General features: G+C 37.9%; 1 protein-coding gene across 2 annotated transcripts in view; it reads left to right on the top strand.

Annotated features, from left to right (window-relative positions):
• Positions 1–16,909, top strand: part of si:dkey-16j16.4 — a 57,065-nt gene that overhangs the window by 11,098 nt on the left and 29,058 nt on the right. The window lies entirely within an intron of this gene.

Raw genomic sequence — 16,909 nt, 5'->3', positions numbered from 1 at the left:
ATACTAAATCTATCTAAAACAAATAATGAACCTACATGTATCTTCTGATATGTTATATAGAATGCTGATGATGGTAAAATAGTGGTAACTCTGGAAAAAAACCTTCTTTGGTGGCTCTTTGTAGACTTTAAAGGCGTTAAACTCTTCAGACGTCTGGTTCCTATTACCACCACTGTGAACAGTTCTCAGTGCGCAACTCTAGAATGACATATTTCACTTCAAACCACTCTGAATAGGTTTGTTTACGTGTTAATTATGTAATTATGCAGAGTTTTTGAAAAATGGTTGGAATTCCCCTTTAAGCTTGATTTGACACATTTCACAACCAGGTGCAGCCATGAATGTTTGCCTACATGTGTGACCTAAAACACCCAAGTTTGTTTTAAAGCAATTATTTGGGTTCAGTGGATGCATTTTTGATGCATTGATATAATGCTATGCGCTGCTTTTGAGTTCATTTTTCCACAAAAGGAATTTTTGTTCTTTTGAGTGTCTCTACTTTCCTTATGGAATGGGAAAGCTTCATAATTGGCTATTGATTACTGCACTGGGGGTGGCTGCTGTCTGTTGGAACCACATGGGAAACATGATCTGTTTCTTTAGACTATATTCACTACAAACTATGGGGATGTCCAACATTTTTAACCCATGGCTGAATGGCCAATTTCAGAGCCAGAAACCAAAATGTTGTTTTTTTTCACATTGTTAGTTCATGTGCCTGGTTGAGCATGATTCATCATATTATATCATTTAAAAGACAAATTTCCTGTTTTATCATCTACCAAGTGTATTGACTTTTGCCTGTCTCCAAAACATCTTTAGATTTTTGATTTTTTTTTACTTTAAGTATAGTTGAAACACTCTGCTGGATAGCAGATTACATCTTTTAAAGGAATACTCCAGCATTTTTCAACCTCTGTCTGCCACATCTGTATTGTACAGTTGATTACTGTAGACATGTTTTTCTGGACGTGGAAAAGAACAGAAAACTCAGAGACTCAAAACAGAAAAAACAGAAGCTAATGGTCACTTGCTTAATCAACTGCAACTAATCAACTTTGCCACAGATGCGGCAGATAGAGATGAAGTTGAAAAACTCAGGAGTACTCCTTTAATGTTTGCTCAGGTCTAGCATTTTCCACCCTGACCACACTTTCATTTTCTGTGCTGACCAAGAGCTGAACAGGGCTGTCGTTTCCTTTTTTCACATGAATCTTGCAATTCTGGGTCATTTATGTTTTTTCCTTGAGTAAGGATGACCCTGAATGTAGCCACTGTTGGCACCAACTTGCGTTGGTGGGAAAAGTGAAACTGAACGCAAACATTCATTTCATGCCTGGCTGCCATTACCAGTTCATCAGCTACAGTGCCATCATGATAAAAACCTTGAGAGAAACCTGCATAGCCTTTAGGACTTATTTGTGTTTGTACTCTTGTAGTCTGTGTCCAGAACAGTGTCTATCCATGATACAGTCATATGCGTTTGAAAACCTCTGGTCTAATTACATGATTCTTTGATTTTCCACGACGAAAATAGGTTAAAGCTACAGTATGTAAGTTTTGTTTTTGTTGAAATTAGAAGACGTAGCATTACTGAGTCAAATTAAACATGATGTGCATGTGCTACTGTGAGTCACCCTATAAAACCTGAAATATTAATTCGAAAGTCGGATTTAGCGGGAGTTTTTTTTGGACCATGTCATACGTCTTTTCTTATTAACGCCATGTGCGCAGACTCAAAAAAAAAAAAGGCAGACTTGATGTTTAGGTCCCAAATGCCATTTCATTAATAGTAGATAATTCACTTACATCCACAGAAAACAGGTCCTTCATCAGGTTTTGACGAAGCTCCCTTTGAATACTATTTCAATGCACTTGCAATCATCAGATTCATCCGCTTGTTGGGGTCCGAAGCACAACTAACATTACAAAATATTTTTATTGCATGCAGTTACACATTTCTGCCAGAGATGTCTCCAAATCCCCAGAACTTACATAGTTTAGCTTTGTCACATACTTCAGAGGAAACAGACTTGATGATGAAATGATATTCTGCCAATTTTAGTGTGCAATTTCTATGTATTTGGTGAGTTCAACATATAAGTAAAAAATACAGTATAAAATAAACATAACTTTGGCACAAGCTACATTTTATGTTTTATTGTTTTGATATGTTAAATCCAGCAACTAAACTGTAATTGTAAAAAGCAACAAAACATGTCATTTGACCAGAGGCACCCAAAGTTTCGCATCAGCTATGTTGTGCACTATGGTGTCCTAAAACATAGTGGAGGATATCTCTTACTGTTCCACAAGGCACTGCAGTAGGCCATGTATGACACAGGCACTGAATACTCATAATACACTGTGGTTAGCAAACACATTTGAATTTGATTACTTGAATCACAAAGTCTCTTCCCTACAATAGTATATACTGTACGTTGTGGGACTCTCGGGCCTTCTGAAGGCCTAATCATAGGTAGATACAACCTAATTAGCTTGCCCATTAGTTAAGACTTCAGGAGCGGAACATAAGGCCTTACATGTTAACTTAATTACCGACTATATAATATATAAATAATAACATAGTCAGAAACACAGCTTCGTCCGTGGTGTCCTGCCATTGGCACCCTGCCTATTCAATATTTTTGTATGGAAGACTCATGAACAGAGATGTTAACCAGTTTTTTTTTCCCTTCAACTTCATGGAGTATTCTGCAGTGTGCTGTTTAAGTGGTCATGTCTGAGTACCCACTTCTAGGGAGAGCAGACAAAGTACTAAATCATCTCCATTTATAGGCTGTTTGACTAACTATAGACTGACGAATCCCTAAACTCATTAGGTTACTTTGTGACCCTTTCCAACTTTTTTGAAAATCAGCAGTTATTGATTGTGGATCTTTTGAGATCTCTTTTTTGTGAGGCATGATTCACATCAGATGATGCTTCTTGTGAATAGAAAACTTCATGTGTGAGTGTTTTTTTTATAAGCCAAAGTAGCTCTAACCCACACCTCCAGTCTCTTTTTGTTGATTGTACTCAAAGTTTGCAAACTCCTAAATCTCAATTAACTGTTGTTGAAGCCATTAACCTAGGGGTTTACATACTTTTTCCAACCTACAGTGTGAATGTTTAAATGATGTGTTAAAAAAAATTGTGTTATTAATTTAAACAGTTTGTATTTGTTTTTTATTGTAACTTAGATGTAGACCAGAATATATTTTACGACAAATTCATACATAAATGCAGTAATTCCAAAGGGTTCACATACTTTTTATTGCCACTGTGCGTCACTGACCGTGAATATGAGCCGTAACTGACCCGGTATGTCAGTTGTAGAAATAGAAAGTAGTAATAAGTCTATGTCTATCGTCACTGTTGCAAGCTTCAGATAAGAGATATGGAATGTCTTTTACAAGCTTCAGATGCCCATGTTTAATCCAGAATGGCCTAAAAAATGTTCATGTGCTCCAGCGTTACCTTAGCGCTAACATAGAATTTGAAATGTAAGAGGGTCACTAGCAGAAATTAGCATTATCATTGAGGGTTTTTTTTGATTTTTTGAAAATATATTTATGGCCCAAACTGAAGGCTGAGCTCTAAATGCCTCTTGTTTTACAATGCAAGAAATAATCAGTAGAAGATTTTAAAGCACAGCCATAGGCATCTGGTTTGGGCTCATAGCTGTACCAGTAAATTCTTACTTGATGGATTCTGCCATCTGAATATATAATGACACTCATATGGGAAAGCTCCTCTGAAGTAGCCCGCTCTCCTGCACAGATACACATGTGATCCACAAGCATTCAGTGATCGAGATGCCAGACGAGCACAAACAGCTACTTTCCTTTGGAAAATCATATTATTAATGAAAGTGAAATCAATCCAATCAGGGAGCTTAATGAAAGCACAGGAAAAGCTCCCAACTGTTGTTTGCCTTCCTGCTTGTACTTATAAAACTCACACGAGGTCATATTTGCCAATCAAAAGTTATTTAAGAGCTAATTTCAACAGTTCTGTGCACGAGCAGTTGGCCATACCACAACTCTGTGCACTTTCCTGTTCCTTAATCAAGCTAATTTGACTTTTTAAAGCTGCAAATCTCTGAAGAGTTGATGTTGGCAGGATGTTGATGAATCTTTATCGATTAATGCTACTGCATTACGTGCAATTGCAGGCAGGTGAACTTCCGGGACAACAGTACAACCTTTTTTGCAACAGGCAGTATATTAATGCTAGGCTTAGTCTAGATTTAGGCATGAACTTTATTTGTTGTATACAGTGCGCAAGCTGATAATCATAGTTATTTGTATGGCAATTAATGGTCAGCTCAAATTTCATTATCGTCAGCAGGCCATAAACAGGCAATAAAGTTGAGATTTTGAAGATGCATATCGCCGTTGTCAGAAGAAAACCTCCATTTTTGTCATTTTTCAGTTTTTCACATGATGAGAAAATACCTGCTGCCCTTTGCATTGAGTGTGAATTTCATGATGAATAGACCAAAAGAAACGGCCCAAATGACTTGGGAAAAAAAGTCTGGTTCCATTGACTTACATTAAAAGTAAAGAAGGTTTTTTCCTTCTCCTGTAAAGTTGTCATTTTGGAGATATGAGGTTGTCTTCCGACAACAGCAATATTTTAGTCACAACAACAATATTCTGCATATTATGTAGTTATTTTTTGGTAGGGTTTTAAACTGGCTATTCCGTGCCACATGCATTTATTCCCATACTGGTGGACACATGCCCTGCTTCGAGCTTGACCCTTTGGCTTACACTAATAAATACAATTATGTTAATTTGAGTCGAGGCTCATGCCAGGAATGGCTTTGGTCCTGCTAGAGGAGTGCTGACTGAGTCCACACGTCATTGCGCATGTGTTTGTATGTGTCGGACATGGTCCAGTGGGCATGAATGAAATCCTGCCCCTGAGTAGCTATGTAATCATAATCTCCAGGAGTGTTGGGCGCACATAGCACATGCACGGTCGTGGTCACATAATGCCAACATTAACCAAGGCTTCAAATAGGGAAATGCTGAATCGACTGAAAGGTGGATAAGTGGAATTAAAAACATGTTCCAGTACAGACCTCTCATAAACACTTGCTTGCTTTCTCAGCCGTATGCTGTATGGTTGCCTTTTCTAAACCCATTTCCGTTCAGATTCTTCATTTGACCCTGAGGCTTGTTGTGCTTGTGTGGGCTCAGGCCATTGTTTATGTGTACCTTCCTGTGTTTGAGTGGGACAGTGTTCCAGTCTTTACCAAGAAAACACTTTTTTTAATGGGTTAATGCCTCTGTGCTACCAAGAAGGCTGGGAATATTACAGTTACACTATCAAATTGGCCCTTGGATGACCTGTCAAAGGTTAAACCTTCCCATAAATAGCAGTTTGTCCTCGCAAAGGGGGAAATTGGTGCTCATATCGGTTAAAGTTTAGAGGGAATGAAAACATAAGCTATGCATAACATGTAAATAAACTATCAGGAACGTCCTGGACAATGTCAAACCGGTGCATGATATTTCAGAAGTTGCTGGAAGAGCTTTGGTTAAAGTGTCATGAAACATGTGAATAACTGGCAGTGCTTCACATTTGAAATGAGTGTGCTCATTGTGCACTGAATCACAGGCCTAAATCCTACTGGCATGCAACAAGCAGTTTCTGAAATGTTTGCTTTTACATGCGCCAAGAGGAAAAGGACTGGAAATTCTGGCCAAATATCATTTGCTTGTTGTCCAAGGACTTAATCTAAAAGTTAGTTCAGAGTGTTTAAGAAGAACAGCCAAAGTAGCTGCATGCAGTTGCACACAAGAAGGAAATGCTGTGGGTGGTTTTCTTAAGTTAATTAATGAGGCTTGTTTTGCACCTTGTAGAAATGCTTTATTAGGCAAACATATTAATGTTTAGGTTGTTGGTCTAAGCTAGAGAGCTATAATAAAGTGTTGAAATGAGGTATAAATAACTTGCTTTGTAATAAAAAAAAAAACACTGATTCATTTGCAGTTCCTTTTAGAAGAACTTAGAAGCATGTATAAAGGTACTTAATGAGGAAAAGGGAAGTTTTAGGAGAATCCCTGCGAGTCAGCAGTACAGGTTTGTAAAAAGGAACTGATAGTTCAACCTTTTCTTGAAGTTGAAAAAAAAAAAATTAGACTTGCATCAATATGGCTGCACGAATGTCTGTATGTTTAACTTTTTTTAATTTCCATTTTTTCCAAATTCAAATCCAGGAGTATAAATCTATGCATTTTTTCAGGTTTGATTGGATTTATTTGGTCTGGATTCATTTAGATTCTCAATATTTTATGTATTCCAGGGCCTTTATCATGGAAAAACAACAGCTTTACCATTTTTTTAGTCAGACTATTTGGTGTAGTCTGTCAACATTTGTAAAGTTTCAGAACATACTGTCCACTCCCAAGTCCTTAGAGTCCATTCATGGAAAGTGCTGTGAAAATGACCCATTTTGAATGCATTGTTTTGTGATGTCACGTTGAAGTTATAAGGAGTGTTTCGGCACAGACTTTTTAAAACAAGGCCCAATACAGGACAGCCAATCAGAACAGTGGTCATTTACATATATCAGTCTTAAGGGCACGGTAACAGAAACAGCCTGGTTAATTTTAAGGGCTAAAGAGAGGTTGGAAAATGATCATGCAAAATGAATTATGTCTTTTGGTACATACATCACCGCAAATGATCTAACTCCAAACTTACCCGCAAAGGGCCAGTGTGGCTGCAGGTTTTCATTCCAAATGAGCCGTAGCACATTTAATTCTGCTTGTTCAATCAGTTGCTCAGTCTGATCATGTGTGCTCTTGCTTTGTTGGAATGGAAATCTGCAGCCACACAGGCTCTTTGTGGATAAGATTGGACAATTGGACAAATACACGAAAAAGAGTATGAAAAGGGCCCTTTAAAATGTCTTGATTCTACAGAGCTATAATGGTGTACTACACTGATTGAATTGGCTCAGATAAATAAAAGCTCTCCAATAGAACTGCACCACCCTCTAACAAAATAACACCATAGATTTTGTAAGCTATATTAAGCTCAGTACTTAATGAATGATATGAGTTGAAATTGTTACACCCTTGCTGCAGCACCTGCATACCTGTAGGCCTTACAGTGTAGCTTTGTACTGTCTGTACTGTTTATACATTGTTGCTCACATTCGTCATAGACCTACATTCATTATTCTGTTACTGTTCTCTGGGAGTGCATAGCTGTGTGTGTGATATATATATATATGTATATATATAGTATATATATAATATATATATATAATATATATATATATATATATATATTCTTTTTTTCTATATATATATACTATATATACTCCTAAGCTGAGTGGTTTTGGGGTAACTGTCGTTATTCTAGCACTCAGCCCTGGAGGAGGCATGCCCAGCTGAGTCTGATGTTCAGAATGTACTTTTATTCAGAATTAATGAATAGACTGGTGGTAATGTTACTGAGTAATGAATACTGGAGCTGACATACCAGGCAGGAATTACCTGAGGTTTGAGGTTTTGAAATTTCACTAGACCAGGAAAGGATCCTTGTGAGAGCATGCAAGCAGAACAGATATGTTTTTTTTTCCTTTTATTCATATTAGTCATAGCCAGCACTAAAGGTAGGTTTATTTCCTGCATCTCAAGTGTGCTAGGAATTTGAGAGGCTGCAGACACACACGTATCTCTTCTGATTACACATGTTACTTCTGAACTTCTGATCATGAGGCCTCATCTCAGAAGGACAGTAAACTCATGATTTCACTGGTACATCAAATAGCAGCTTTTGTAACATGCCTGCTTAGAAGAATGCATATCATTCCTTCACTGACTTTTGATTATCATTCACTTTCACCTTTTCCAACCTTAACTGCATGAAATTTTTAGAACTGTCTGATTCTGTTTTTACTGTTGCGAAAGTGACTACACTCAGTTTTCAGTTCAGTTCTTTAGTGCTAACTTGGGTATGCAGATTTTTGTCCATACCTTTCACTCCTGCTCTCATTTCTTTGTCCTTAGCAACAGAAAAAGAATGAAGGTCTAAGTTATCGTTTTAAAACCTGGATTGTAACTACAGACCATGCTGACTCCTTGGTTTTGTTTTAACAATCCTCTTTTATTCTGAGTTGCAGAACTTGTCTTTAATTATTGGCTAGATCAACAATTGTAGGCGGTGGTAACATGCCTAGTGTAGACTGGTGAAGAGTGTGTATTATGTTCTTCAGACATGGCTAATAAGCAAGCCAGTGGCAAATTCAGCTGTGCTAGATTTTAAAAAGATAAACATAGTATCATTAGCATCTTCTGGGTCCACGTGTGAAACCCTCCCTCGCTGAAACCACAGAAATGTTCTCATATGGTCTTGAGTGTGATTTCAAGGATTTGCATTTTCCGCTTTGTTGTTGCAATTAATACATTTAATATAATTCAGTTAATTTCAGTTTCACTTGTAAAAAACTTTAGTCACAAAGCAACTTGCATATTGGTGCTGGAACAAAACCTTGTATCACCATTTTTTATGTTTTTCAGTTTTTGACTTAATTTGAAAATGACTGTTGCCCTTTATAATGTGTGTAAATTTTATAATGAATGGACCAAAACAAATGGCCCAAAAGTACTTGGAAAAATGTCTGGTTCCATTGATTTACATTAAAAGTAAAGTATGTTTTCTCCTTCTCCTGTAAAGTTACCATTTTGGAGATGTAAGGTTTTGTTCCGACAGCAGAGATATGTATTTTTATAATAAATCTGTTGAAGTCATTACACAAGTGTAGTCTGTGTGATTGACACTTGCCCTGGTACAGCTGAAGACCTGTTGTGTGAAGACACTGTGCACCAGTAAGTTGTTACATGCCTATGAATAGTAATCAGCTGTTCATATCTTTTGTGGGCCTGTTTTGAGCACAGTCCATGTAAAGAAAAGGTTATTACATAAAAATGGTGGTAGACAACAGACTGGATTTTGGAGTCAGTACTGGGAGCACTGTGGACTGCTCATTTTAATAATTTTTCCTAATCTGATTCACTGATTCATCTTATGAAAGCCTTGGTAATTACAGGTGAGTAATCTCATGGGGCCAGATGTGATCTCGTAATGAGAACCAATGAAACTTGGTGCTGAATTGTGGTGAAATCTGCCACAAACAAGGGTACAGCCCCCTCAGACCCTTCCCCAAATTCTAGTAGTCCATGCTCTTTTAGCATCCAGAGTACAATCAATAAAACAAGCAAAACAGGCTTGCTAGCTAACGTTATCTAACAGAAGAACTTTTCACTTGCAAGAGCATGCGGTGTGTTCTTAACCAGGATTTTAAGGGGGACTTTTTCAGCCATGCTAACTTACATTCCATCCATGGGCTAAAGACAGTCTTGTTTTCTGTTGGACAGTGTTGATAAGCGCACAGTCGCCCCCTACTTTCAGCATCACCTTCATGAGACGTTGGATTGGTTTCAAAATTTAGATTTCCACCCACATTTAGCCCATACGTTCTAATGGTTGTCCCCACATTGTTCTCAATAAGAGATCAAAACTCTGAGACAAATGAATGAATTTGCTTTTGTGCAGACTCAAAGCTGTCAGTATTGTACGTGAATTGAATGTAAAAAGTTTGTTTAAGTCGCTATGTAATTACATAATAATAACACAGCTAAATGACAGTAATCACTCTTGACTTCTACTGTTCATTCTCACAAGAATTTCTTTGGGAGGGAGACAAAGTTACCGCTGGTATTACTTTGTGACAGGGGATTTTCCTCCTGTCACCTGCAGAGTTATGCCAGTTTCAATCATCTGACTCATAGATTGCAGGGAGGATTAGATCTACAACAATTTGGAGAGGTGTGTGTTAGTGTCGGAAAGTGAAAGTGAGAGTGCTTAGATGTCCATGTGACTCTGGAAGCACATTTTAACCCAGTTTAAACAAGTATATCAACCTGAAACTCAAATAGCGTGTGAATAAATATGTGTGCGTGTGCATGTAAGTTCTCTTCAAAAGGTATTGAAGATGAAGAAAGCTTGTGGCTGTGATCACACTTAGTCATTCACTCTCCCAACCCACAAACAGTGGTAATGATGGCAGAGCCACTTTCCATTCTGTACTGTTTAGCAGATGGCTGAGGCTTCGCTAGAACTCATGCTTCTAACACGTGTTTAGACCCAGTATATAAAACTCACTCATCAGCCACATCACTGGAGACTTTATACAGCACTCCTGTAATTGATCTATCCATGTTACAGCTACAGATGTGCTCTTTAGTAGCAACTGTTGGGTTGTTGCTGGGTGCACAAGCTTTATAGAGCACTGGCGGTGATGCCACCCAACATAATGAGAAGTTTTAGTGCATGGTTCAGCTTTTGCCAGAAAACTGAAGTTTACAGTACGTTATTAATTTCAAAAGATATTTATTTTATATGTCAGAAAGGTCTCATTGTTAGCATAGATTGATTGTAGCTCTTTTTGTTGTTTGCAATACATTTTTTGTTGTTTTTTTGTTGCTACAGTTAACTTCTGTAGCTAAATCAGTCTGTGACTTAGCAGGGACTTGAGCTTTGAAATTGGGCCTGAAATATTCATCCACTTCTAAATACAGCCCAAGAAGTTCTGTTTGAGCCAATCCAGACTCGAAACACATGTTTTGACCCAAAACTGGCCCAGACCGGCTCATCATCACCCAAAATGCAGCATAAGACCTGATGTTTCTAATCATGCTGCCAGTTAACAGTCATTAAATCATGGATAAATAATATTACAAAAACATTAAATATAAAACATAAAGATATTTTGCCCAAAGAAACGAAATATCATGTTGGCTGCACTAAACAGTAACTTAAAGAAAGTTAAAGAACCGAGAGAAAAGTTAAGACATAAGCTTAACATTAAGAAAACAGATTATGACCACAGGAAGGACCACTAACGTTACCATTGATGGTGAAGTGGTTGACAGCTTTTACCCACTTGGATCAGTTTTTAACTGTTGTGATGTGGCGGTCAACAAAGGAAACAGATTGGCACTCGGCAGAGCAAAGATTCAAGTGTAGTGATGTGTGGAAAGATCAGAATTTTCCAGGCTATGGTCTTTACTGTGGTTCTTTACGAATGTGAAAGCTGGACATTAAAAAAGCAGAACAGGAAAAATGTTGATGTCTTGAAGACTTTTGAGAGGACCTTGGATGGCAAAGAAAACAAACAGGGGTCTTTGGTCAGTTGAGCCCTCACCTCAAGCATCGAACTGAAGCTCTCTTATTTATCATATTTTAAACATGTGATGAGAACCAATTCAGTGGAAAAGACAGTTATTCTCGGAACGGCTGAAGGTAAAAGAGGAAGAGGGCTCTCAGCAACAAGATGGATGGACACAATCAGAGATCTCATAAACAAGTCATCAAGAAGCCTGAAGACCCAAACAGAAGGCAGGCTATTGTGGAGAAATGCTGTTCATATGGTCACCAGGATTCTGAGCAGATTTGATGGTACTTTGATGTCTCTCTGTCTCTGTTGATATAACTTGTTTTAGCTTTGTTTTTGCTGTAATGTCGTTATCTATGGTAAGTACGTTCTGGGAAATGCTGTCGACAGATCCATTAGAGCACGTGCCAGGCTCGAGTCCTCGCGGGCTAAAACACTGCAGACTTCAGCACACTGCACACTTAATTCAGCTAATTAGCAAGGCCTTGATTAACTGAATTTAGAGCGTTAAATGAGGGTAAATGCTAATCTCAGCAGCACTTTGGCCGGGAAGGTCCCAGTTTGACATGCCTGCATTAGAACATAGCAACTGTAACTATGAAAGAAAGCTGAGCATGGATTGCTCAGTTGAGTATGTGGGGTAGCTTGGTTATGTTTGAATATGGAAGTGTGTTTGAGTATGAATGTCAGTAATGCAGTCAACTGCCAAGCAGGGACTGACCCTTGACCATTGTACATCAGTAACAGTCTGTCTGTCCTCTGACCCGTTATACCTTACATGCACACACAAACAGACTCCTGTCCCTGGAGCCTTTAATCCCTGCCCGTCATCACTGGCCCTAATCTCCCTCCTTCTCAAATGAGAACAGCTACTCTGGCTACTCTGAAAATCCATCAGGCCATTAGGCCGTGCATGGCAGCAGAGCAGCTGCCCTCCTTTTCTCACACACAGCTGTACTGGGTAATACTGTAGAGCCCCAGGGCCGATCAGTTTACAGGCAGCACAATGCAGAAGGTAGATTGGACATAAACCTTTAGCCATTACTGCATGTTATTATTTTTCATTTTCACCATTGCATTTTCAGGTTGGTTGCATATCATGTAGGTGCACTTTGGAGGCCATGGAGGGAGCAAGCAGCTTTCCAAAGGATATAGTTGCATGCAAAATGTTAAACCCCTTTGGTCAAATGACATGTTTAATTGATTTTCTGTGTGAAAAGTTTAGTGAAAGTAGGGTAGCATATCCTCAGGGAATAAAATCAAATGTTTCTGTGCACAGTGTTAAGAGTTCAACATATTGGAAAAAATAAAACACAAAATATAAAGTGTGCCATAACTTTTGCACCGGCCACATTTTGAGGTGTGGCCCCCACCCCACACTTTGTTTTCACCTAGAAACTCAACGAAACTTGTGATTTGACCAGGGCAGCTAAACTTTTGCAATTGACGATATGTAGATGTTAGGCTCGCCCAATACATCATTTGTTAGTCATTATTGTGATATTGTCCTTCACAATACTGGTATCATTAAAGGCTGCTGAATGCAAATGAATCTTCTTTTTACAAATATACAGGGGTGCACAGTGCTATCGAGAACATGACATATCTGCAGATAATTGCTTAAAAATGATTGGCGTTGGACAGATGCTTAGATTTGTTCAATACTTCAAATGATTTTTAGGATGTACTCCATATCAGCAAAATGTTTAGGCAATACTGGGCTACTGTATGAAAATTTCATTTATTTTACTGCATTTGTGACCGTATAGAAAATACATGTTATATTTCTCTGTTATGTGAATCCCGCTGGATCTAGTCTCAGTTTCTACCTTTTATAAACGATTATTTATCGGTATCTGTATTGCATCGGCATCAGCAGATATGTACACGAAAAAAAAATATATATTTTTTACCAACCTTTTTTTTGTAATTTTGCCTCTGTACACCATCACAACAGATTTAAAATGAAGCAGTGTAGATGTGATGTGATCAGCTTTAATTCAAGGGTTTTAATAGAAATATTGCATTAACCATTTAGGAAATTAGCCATTTTTGCACTGTCCCTTCATTTTCACAGATTCAGAAGTTATTGAAAAAACTCACATAATTATAAATACAAGGATTATTTTTAATGCTTATATGAAAATTCTTCGCAGTCAATGACTGCCTGAAGTCTGGAAGCCATGGGCTTTACCAAATTATGAGTTTCCTCCCTTGAGGGGCTTTGCCAGGCCTTTGCTGCAGCTGCCTTCAGTTGCTGCTTGTTTGTGGATCTTTCTGCCTTCAGTTTTGTCTTCACTTCCTATCAGCAGTCACATCACTGATAAACACCAGTGTCCCAGTTCCATTGGCAGTCATACAAGCCCATGCCACAACACTACCTCCACCATGTTTGACAGATGATGTGGGGTGCTTCAGATCATGAGCCCTTCCTTTCCTTCTCTATACTCTTCCCATCATTCTGGTACAAGTTAATCTTGATTTCGTCTGTCCAAACAATGGGCCTCATTCACCAACCGTTCTTAAGAAGAAATTTCTTTTTAAAACCCACTTAAACAGCTTTCACAAAGCTGCTGACATTCACTAATGTTTTATTATTTGGGATTTGTTCTTAGGTAACACACACAAGAGCACAAAAGGTGTGAACAATTCTGTGGTTTAATAACATGTCATGAATCTGACGTAGACTTTTTCTTAGGACCTTTCTCGAGAACACATATAAGAAAAAACTTAGGAGGATATTGGTGAATGAGGCCTGTTGTTCTTGTTCCAGAACTGAGCAGGCTTTTTTAGATGTTTTCTAGCGTCTAATCTGGCCTTTCTGTTCTTGATTGTTACCACTGGTTTGCATCTTGAGGTAAATCCTCTGTATTTACATTCATGAAGGCCACTGATTGTAGACTTTGACATACACCATACATCATACGCCATCCTCCTCTAGAATGTCTTTGACCTGAATAATGTTGTTAAGGGTTTTTTCCTCACCATGGAAAGAATTTTGCAATCGTCTGCTGTAGTTGTCTTCTGTGGTCTTCCAGGCCTGTTGCTGGGTTCACCAGTGCATTCCTTCTTTTTAAGTTTCTGCTGTCTTTCTGTTAGGTTTGTTTTGTTTTTTCAGCCTAATGATGGCCCCCTTCACTTGCATCGACACCTTTTTGGACTGCTTATTGAGAGTTCAGAATCAAGCTTTATTGGCCAGGTATGCTTACACATACAAGGAATTTGGTTTTGGTTACAGGAGCTCACAGGGCACAGTATCAGACAAACATTTACATGTAGTGAATAAAATAAAATAAAATACAATAAAACAAAATAAAATAACATAAAAAAAGATAAATAAATAAAATAAAATACAACATGCATTCCTACCATCACTCACTCATACATACACACACACACACACACACACACACACACACACACTTAGGACACAAGTATGTGTCTTAAGTAAAATGTATATAGTGGCAAAGAAAAGGGTAAGTGAGGGAACAGTCAGATAAGTGGGGTGATAAGGCAGATAAGTGAGGTGCTAGAATAAACACTGGTCTGAGATGGTAGTGTGATACTATATACTAGTATATTTAGAAGTGCAGTTTAAAAGCTGGAATGTTGTTTATGTGTAATCATTTACTGTATTTGGTAGCTGTTCCCATATTCAACGTTTGGAATCAACTCCAGACCTTTTGTCTCCTCAATTTGTCATGAAATAGTGAGGGACAGGCCACACCTGGCCATAAACTGATTATCAGTCAACTGTCCAGTGAGCCAGTGAAAATGGGGGGACTATGTAAAAATGGCTGTAATTCCTAAACATTTTTTTTTATTTGGTTAAACCCCTTGAAATAAAGCTGAAGGCCATTGTCCAAATACTTATGGACCGGACTGTATGTACGTAGTGTTATAACAGCACTAATATAATTCTACCATAGATATTATTCTGTTCACATTGTGCAGCCCTAACAGTCATCACTATTTTGTTAGTTTATCTTCTCCTGGCTTCTTTATAGCCCATTTGCTATGAGTGTGTTCGGTCACACATCAGTGTCATAAATCTGTGAGGACAAAGATTAGCACTCGCCTTGTCTAATGTGTCTGAAAGCTGCTGGCTGGTCTTTTAATACCATGCTGTGTTTACTTCCCTCATAGTACTGCAAACACTGCAAAAATCATCTATTGGAAATATCTCAACTCTTTGTAACTGTATTGAAGCTTATGCAGTTACATTTTTCTCCTTGAGGTCCACTTATGACTAATTCAAGTGATTTTCATGTACCAAAGTAGCTGTAATTCATTTTTGCATGACCACTTTCCAACCCCTTTTTCATCCCTTAGAATTAAATAGGCTAATTTTATTACTGGCTTTTGATATATGTAGATTAATTATGTAAATAACCTCTGTTCTGATTGGCTGTATATTATCTCATTCTGTGGATGTTTTTGCAGTTTAGTTTCCATAAATGGGCTGGCGAGTGAACGTTTTGACACTTTAACAAATGTGTAAACTCTTTTATTTATTAAAAAAGTTAGGAAAATTGAGTTTTCCATGATAAGGGCCCTTTAAGCAAATGATTTACTTTTCATATCATAGTTGACAGTAAGTTAACATTTAACATACTGTTGGTGAAAACAAATGAAGACATTTGGATTGCATTCAACATGTATCTGTTTGTCAGGCTTGTTCGAACAAACAGTTGTACTGTAACAGCCTGTACTGTAGACGTGTTATTTCAGACCTGGTCAGGCACACAGCGTCAATTTTTATACTCAAAAGTAGAAAAAACAGGCCATCCAAGGCAGGTGTTGAAGTAGGTAATTGTGTTATTTTGTGAGAAAGCAAATTAGTCTGACTTTGCTGCATCAAGCATGCAAATAGGACATGCATGGATGATACAAACCACCAACCATGGTGTTTCCATCCTTATAGATGCGCCTCACCCACTCATCTGCTGAAAGGGCTCATTCATTTTTGCTTTCTGTTTATTTGTTCATACATGTCTTTTTTCATTCGTATGAAAAACAAAACTCCCTTCCAAAGAAGGTTTAACATTAAAGAAAGAAAAACAGTTCAAGGTGGGAACTATTTCTTTTGTGAGGGTGATCTCTCACCAGGTTCTTCTCAAAGACCTTCTGAAATTCCAGGCTCTTTAAAATTCCACTGTGTAATACTCAAATGTCTTGTCATGTCAGTGAAAATAAAAGTTAAATAAAAATGAAATACATTTTTCCTTTTAAGTGTCCACCTTTTGCCTTTATAACCACTTACATTCTTTTTGGGAGGCTTACTCTCATTTTTGCAAAGAAATCTGCAACAATATTTATCCACTCCTCCAAAATCCAGTCTTGGTTGCTTTTTCTGCTTCTCACAAAACAGTTAATCCCAAATAGTGCATTAAATGATCTTAATATCTGGCCTCTGGGTTGGTCAGTCCGTTCTTCTGAGAACACCAGCAGCTTTTTTTGTTGAGTTGCAAACTTTCTTCTAATTTCCTTTTCTTACACTCTCTGAAATAAAGGTCTGAAACTGTCTCTGGGGCAGGACCCCTCTTATCACTAGGGTGGTACCCTCAAGGGTACATCTCAGTACCTTTAGTCAGGGAACATAACTGTACCATAATCCACTGAAATGATATTTCACAAATATGTTTGTCACCACAAACAGAATTTCTTCCTTCATTTAGTTTGAGGCAAATACGTAAAAATAATAAA

This window comes from Colossoma macropomum, unplaced genomic scaffold (genome assembly GCF_904425465.1).
Source record: "Colossoma macropomum unplaced genomic scaffold, Colossoma_macropomum, whole genome shotgun sequence".
NCBI classification, from domain to species: domain Eukaryota; kingdom Metazoa; phylum Chordata; class Actinopteri; order Characiformes; family Serrasalmidae; genus Colossoma; species Colossoma macropomum.
Note: the sequence above shows the minus strand (reverse complement) of the source record. Positions and strands in the feature narration are given on the sequence as shown.